Source organism: Ictalurus punctatus, chromosome 2 (assembly GCF_001660625.3).
Source record: "Ictalurus punctatus breed USDA103 chromosome 2, Coco_2.0, whole genome shotgun sequence".
NCBI classification, from domain to species: domain Eukaryota; kingdom Metazoa; phylum Chordata; class Actinopteri; order Siluriformes; family Ictaluridae; genus Ictalurus; species Ictalurus punctatus.
In genome coordinates this window covers 11,160,974-11,168,257 of record NC_030417.2, presented here as the reverse complement: position 1 = coordinate 11,168,257, position 7,284 = coordinate 11,160,974, and the positions used below count along the sequence as shown (strand labels likewise).

The 7,284-nt window shown below is 38.1% G+C and overlaps 1 protein-coding gene across 2 annotated transcripts in view; it reads left to right on the top strand.

The window, feature by feature from the left end:
* Positions 1-319: 319 nt before the first annotated feature.
* disp1 (dispatched homolog 1 (Drosophila)) overlaps positions 320-7,284 on the top strand; it is a 31,583-nt gene continuing 24,618 nt past the window's right edge. The window contains exon 1 of one of the 2 annotated variants that reach the window (XM_017457111.3): positions 320-582. The gene's annotated coding sequence lies outside the window, so the exon portion shown is untranslated. Of the gene's footprint in view, positions 829-7,284 lie in introns of both variants that reach the window. The other variant, XM_017457102.3, reaches the window with a different exon arrangement.

Genomic DNA, 7,284 nt, shown 5'->3' with positions numbered 1-7,284 from the left:
CTGATACTGCAAGAAAGAAATTCTTAAATGTAAATAAAATTACATTTGGCTGAAAAAGTGTTCATTTCCCCTATCTATGGACACAATATACACTATGTATATACACTATATACACACTGACAACATATACACAGGTGATGAAAATGCTGTAAAAACACAGAACTACAAATAAACCACTTCGGATCCAAGATCACTTCCTCATTCTCACATCCCTAGACGTCATCCTGCTCCAGTGGGAGCCAATGGAAGTGCGGTTGAGGCGGGCTAACATACGGGGACGTTCCGGGTTCTGCACCCAATCAGAGCTGCGGTTGTGGGTGGGATTGGGACTGTAGTACTTAGTACTCCTCCTCATGTACTCCAGGAGGCTCCAGGAGGAGGTGCGTGGGTTGAATATGAAGGAAGAGCCTACAGACTTCTCACTGAGGAAGGTATCCACGGTCTCTCCAGTGGTTGAGAATGGGAATTTTCCCGTTACAGCTGTTGTAGACAGCCAATCACAAGGCAGTGGGGAATCTGGTGGGGAATGGCGTTGGGCCTACGTGTTTCTGAACCTCTCACAGCACCATTAGGACACTGTGTGTGAGTGTCAGTGGGATTTTTTTTTAATGCGAGAAAATAATTCAGAACCTTTCCTTTGCTGATGTTTATTTTTTATTTATTTATTTAAATAATAAAAAAAAACTACCGCTGCTTGTGGAGCTCACCGCCAAGGTGCACAAAATAAATACATTTAAAAAAGAAAGAAAGAAAGAAAAGAAAAGAAAACACCACCAACAACAACAACAACAACAAAAAACAACTTCAACTCTGGCAACAAAGATCCAGGTAACGATTTATGAATCGTCTTTAATCCGTCTCGTGCGCGTCATTGTTCTGAGGAAATGCTCATCAAAAGATAACACTTTCAGATATTCAAGCTGAAATGCTACAGTGTAACCCGCTATTAAAGAAAACAAACAAACAGACAAACAAATAAATCGAGGACTGTGTGAACCGCCTGCACTGTTTGTGCTGAAAGTTTGTCGACTCTTGGAAGGTAAATAATCCGAGTGGAAGAGAGCTGTTTTTCTTCATATGGCTGAATCTTTGCTCCCAGTTCGGGAAGTGCGTTTAAGACATAAGAACCCAACACACACACACACACACCACTACACTTGTGCATGTTTTTGTAAATTGAGTTAAGTCTGTTCAACTTTCTGACGTTTTTCACTTAAGTCTGTTTCTTTCTCAAACCCACACAAGGGAAGCATTTTTTTCTCTCTTTGGTCTCCGATTCCAAGCTTCTGTCTAGTTTTAAATAAAGGGATACAAAGTGTTAAAGGTGCAATAGTTAATATTCTTCATTTCGTATTTGTGGAAATGATAAAGTAATAACTGGTAGTCATGGTCTCAGAACAAGTCTATTCCCTACCTCAGTTTGGAAACCTGGCCTCCTGTCTGGAATATATGTTTGTGTTTTTGTATTGTCTTCTTATCAATCATTGTATAGCCACGCCCCCCAACACTTCATTATAAATCATTATGAGGAGAAGTTGCATGTTTATAGAGCTTTAACTAAGTGATGTTATGACAGTCCTCGCTAATGGTAACTCCAGTGAGACAACATTTAAGCCACTTTTCCACTGCACGGTATGGTACGGTACGACTCGACTCGGCTCGCTTTACTTTTCTGAGCTTGCTTTTCCATTGCAGTTTGGTGCCGCGTCAACGTGGGGGCCATCTTCCACTCGCCTTCACGCAGGAATAATGTATCATCGAAGCCCTGTATAAATACACGGTCAGGCCGTATTCCAAATGCCTTTTCTGTTCACTGAACACGGACCCTATTAAGGATGTAAAATAACAGTGTTCTAGAACCTACGTAGTGCTCTATGTGACTAAGTTAGATTCAGCCGCGACAGGAGTGACATCGGTAAACGCCTGTTTGGAAATCAGTAACAAGCGAGATGTGACAGTGTGCAGTATTGTATATTGTTACAATTGTTGTAATCTGTAAGACAGAAACCTTTGTTGTAATTTTATCTGTAATGAGATAAATGATGCAGAATTTCCAATTAATAGAATATTACCGTACACAAAGTATGTATTAGATTATACACATTTATTCAGGCAAAATGCAGAACCACTCCTTAAGTAGAATTCCCTACTCATTCAGTGCGTGGCTCACATTTGGTATGGGCTCGGCTCGCTCGGAACCTCGACCAAGGTGGTGCTGAAAAAAGTTCCAGGTACTATCCACAGTGGAAAACCCCCCCAAAAGTGAGTTGAGTCGTACCGTGCGGTGGAAAAGTGGCATTAGTTTTGGGCCACTAATTTGATTGGTTTTTTCAAGTGTAACTACATTTCTTATAACCGCACTGCGACGTTTCACTGTGTGCATCACTCCACTCGTCTGTGTTCGCCAAGTAAAAATTACACTTCCTAATTACTACAGTAGAGTTTGCAACATCATCAGCGGACATGGCAAATGATCATTTTCAGGAATATAACTTTTGGCTTAAAATGTGAAATCTGATTTCACCGGCAGTACCTTTAACAGGAATATGCAAATCAATTTGCGCTATAGAGCTGCAACAACTAATCAATAAGTCGGTCTGTGCACGGCACGGGGTACATTTACTGATTAAGTTACTTCCGTTCCGAAAACACGCATTGGAGAGTAAATACTAAAGTTGTATCCCAAATGACGTAGTACACACTTACCCTGTGCACTGTGTACTCTATCGTCTAGTGTATGAATTTTAGAGGGGTCATGTCTTCTCAAATGAAACACTGGTGTTTTTAAAAAAAAATTACTAACCGGAAGTATGAGCCATTTCTCAGTTGACAGCGTATGACAGAAAACGCACGTACCCAACGTTGCCACAGTCACCATCAGACAGCGGCGTAAGGCAGGGTAGCATTTTAAATGAAATGCCGCGGAGAAGACTGTAACCTGTAAACATTGCATAATGGAGCTTGTGTAGCACGTAAGCACGACAGTGATGCACGGGCACAAACATGTTTATATCCAGAATGCTCCACTGTTTAAGGGGCTGGGGAAACTGGTGCGTGTGGCTTGAACGATTTAGTTTAATTCCAGTTTGTGATTTATATGCAGTATTTGCAGTGTAACTTCTGTCGTTTATTATAACGGAAGTGATCTATTCGTAACCAGGCCGTCTTGCTCCTCATTTGCAGTGTAGACGCGGTGATAAACAGTGTAGCTGGAGTAAGATCTGTAATGTCTAAGTAAAATGGTATGATCAAAGTAAACACAAGTAAAATAATATGTAAAAGCAGTGAGTAACAGAACCCACAAGGTGCAGTTAGATTTTATTAATTTAGGACTGTAGTTGAATTATATGTGCTTTTTTCCAATAAAATAATGCATATATATATATATGTATATATATATATATATATATATATATATATATATATATATACATACATATACATACACACACACACATATATATATATATATATATATATATATATATGTGTGTGTGTGTATGTATATGTATGTGCATATATATATATGTGTGTGTGTGTGTGCATATGTGTGTATGTATATTTATACATATAGATACGAATTTCTATATAAAATCCAAATTGATATGTAATTATAAATATTTATATATAATTGGACAAACAGTTGTTAAAGTTTTAGAATTTCATAAGTTTTATATAAGAGGGTTTATGTTTGCAACATTCAGTTTGTGGAATTTATTTTCAATAAATGGAAAAAAATAGTACTGAATGTTTTCCTCCCCAATTTGATTACTCAAAGAAAAAAAATCTGCTGATTAATCAATCATGAGAATAATTGTTAGTTGCATCCCTAGTGCACTAGCTGCAGATCTGCTATAAAGTGAGTTTGGCTTCTTCAGGATCTATGTCTGCAAAAAAATAAACAGAACATTTGTCCATATTGTGTCTGAAATGTCACTCACTTGATAGTAATTTCTTGTTTCTAGAACTGTTGTATAAAAGCAATATCGCACAAGTAAGAGTGGGGTTATACCGAATATCTTGCTGATGCTTATAGCCGAATCACAGCCGTGCCGATATTCAGTGTAAACGCACTCTTGCTTGTGTGATATTGTTTAATTGCACCGCTGTAAGTTTTGGGGGCAGAGATTTGATAAACTAAAATAAAAATCATTCAAATCTTATTCAACTCTACTCATTTAACCATTTAAGACCTGAGATATTTGTTTCCTTACCTGCCTGCCGTTTGTTTTGTCTCTCTCTCCTCATATTTCTGATTCGGGGTCTAAATGGTGGGTGCAATTTTTACAAAAATTTTGCAAGTCAAAAATATTTCATAAATATACTGGCATTATATGGGATTTCAACATGGGTCTCTGTACTGACAAAAGAACAAATATCCATGTACATGAAATTTCCTAATAATGGAAGTTGTAAGGGGATTTCTTGGTTAGATTTTCTCTAAGGCAGTAGTCATTTACACTGTGTATATTTGTGACATTAATTAAAAAGAGACATCCGTTATTGTCTTAGGAGCGAAAGCTTTTAGGATGACTGATATGAGACCACGAGTCTGACCAGAGGTTGTTTCTATATGGTTATAGAATCTTTTGAACAAAGGAACAATACAGTAGAAAGTAATTCTGGTTAATTAAGCTTTCCGAAGGTTTTGTGGTATTCACAAAAAGTAGTCCCGTCTCTTAATGGGTAATTTGTTTAGATCTAGAACTTAATTTCGAAAGACCTTTGACGCACAGACCTTTTGTGAAACTGTCTTACTTTAGTTTAATGAATTTGAGTCATAAACATAAAAAAAAAAACACCTCGAACTTAATGAAAGCACTGACCTTAATATTTTGAAAGGCCTTTGCTGTTAAAGAAAAATTGTTGCGTAAGTAAAACTGATCGAAAACATGGCATTTTAAAGCAGACATCAGAACTGTCAGGCAGGATTCTGACTCGTACATCAGACTCGTATACAAAAGAAGGTCCAGCTATAAATGACAGTGAGGTATTTTTGAGTGATGACTCGCACTAGCGTACTCGGACGTTAAATTGCGCTCCTGTGTAAAAGTTGACAGGTCTGGTGGTCTAATGTATTCGGAGTAAATGTCACTGAAAGTAATGTACTAATGTAGCGACTATTAAATCGTTATATCACACAAACCTGGTAGTTCTGCTGCGCAGAAAAAGTGAGCACCACTCCATCAAGTCTATAACTGGCCGCTCTGTCAGTGACTGGTCATCTGTGTTGATTCTTTCCGCAGTAGGTATTTTTCCATCTTGGACCAGGTTGCGCTCTTGAAAGAGCATTTCATCTCTTTTACTAAATCGTCTCCTTGGTTTACAAAAGATCTGGGCACTCTTGCAGCCAAACGGCATCAGTATAAATATCTGGCCTTGCTAACTGTGTATTAACAAATATATGAACATTATTATTTGACTACAACAATGCTCTTAAGTCATCGTGCTATTCTCGTATAATAAATAAAGACTCGTTGGGGGGAAGTAAGCTGTTAATAATAATATTTGCTTCATTCCTGCCTTTGACCCCAGTGATTTTCCGTGTGTGTATAAATATAAATAATATTGTCCCTCCGCCTATCTATCTAGCGTCACAACAGTCTTTTCTGATTTCCAATATGATGGCCACTACTTGCTCTCTTAACCCCGTCGCTACGTAATGTCTAAAATATTGACTACGTTTACATGGACAGCAGTAATCTAATTATTGAGCTTATTCTGAATAAGACAATATTGTGATTAAGGTGTTTACATGAGTCGCTTTTAGATTATTCCTTTCATGTACCCGTTTTACATGTTATAGAACATAGATCGATTAACAGTACACGTCATTATATCACCACGCCACGCCGTCCGATGTTCCCTCCAGAATTTCACGTATCGACATACGGTTCGTCTTCGTTATGGTACCGTATACAGTTTTGGGTGTTTCATTTTTAATTTTACGAAAGCTTCAACTGCGGTTAATTATTTGTCATGCTGTATGTGCAAATAGACAACTGCTTAAAACCGTAGACTGCGTCCAAAACCGCGTCCTTACCTACTATATAGTAGCTGAGATACATGTATTTCACCTACTGTATAGTAGGTAAGTATGCGGTTTGGGACGCAGCCATGCTCTCTTGTTTGCCGTGTGTGTACGTGTCCTATCACAAAATGCGGTGAAAACTCCCACAGGATGTTAATAGTGTGATTAAGGTGTGTAAATGTCTGTAATGCATGTCGATAATGCGACTAAAACAGGAGTACTCCACACGTCTTAATTCGATTTGTGTTTACTTCGAGTATGACTTTAGTCATATTAAGGTAATAAAAAAATTGCTGTTTCCATGGTAGTTTCTTAATCAGAGTATTGTCTTAATCGGGTTAATATTGGATTGTTGTTGTTCATGTAAGTGTACTGATTGTCCTGCAGTATGCCAACTGCAGTATGACAACTGTCCTGCAGTATGCTTTGTCCCTTTGTAACTAAAAACTGCAGTTGTGTCTCTAGATCCTAAAAGAACCAGGTGGAACCTTTATGAGAGCCCTTATAACCTAAGTTGATCTGGCGCAGATCTTTTTAAACAAAGAACCCCCCCCCCCCCCCCCCCACTGCATTTATATGCTGCCTCCTGGATATATAACTACGACATATGGGTGAGGGTTTGACTATTATGAAAGTGACTTACAAATTTATATCCTATCCACAAGCCCCAACGTGACTGATTCCATATTGATCCTCTCTGTTTACTTAAGTGACTGCACGATATTTTGAAACTCGCCTGTTCAAAAGGTTATTTTGATTGGGACATACTCATCCATGAGTAAAGCAAAAACAGTCAACTGAACCCCAGACAACGCTCCAGTGTCTCCATCCTGTCTGGATTGAAACCGTTGAGCTAAGACCCAAACTACACGATGTAACCCTCTCCTATTCTAAAACCAGTGATGGAAATGGGTGCAAATGAAGGTTAAATGTGTGTATTAATTTGCTGACGCTAATATATAACTTTAATGTATAATATCAGACAACTGAAATATTTGACTGCAGTTTATACTGAATTATTGTAACTGACTCCAACCAGTGGCCTTTTAGTTCAAATGTTGGACGTAGATTTGTGCACTATTTAATTTTTTCCTGATCGCTATTTCCAGTTCAAAATATTGCCGTAAATGGTTTAATTGTAAAGAACCACTAGCCTAAAGAGGCAGGGAAACAAACATTTCCATCATTTCAGGTTTAAGGAGAGTAGGGTCGGCGTAGTCATGTAATCACAAAAGCACAACACTAACGATTTT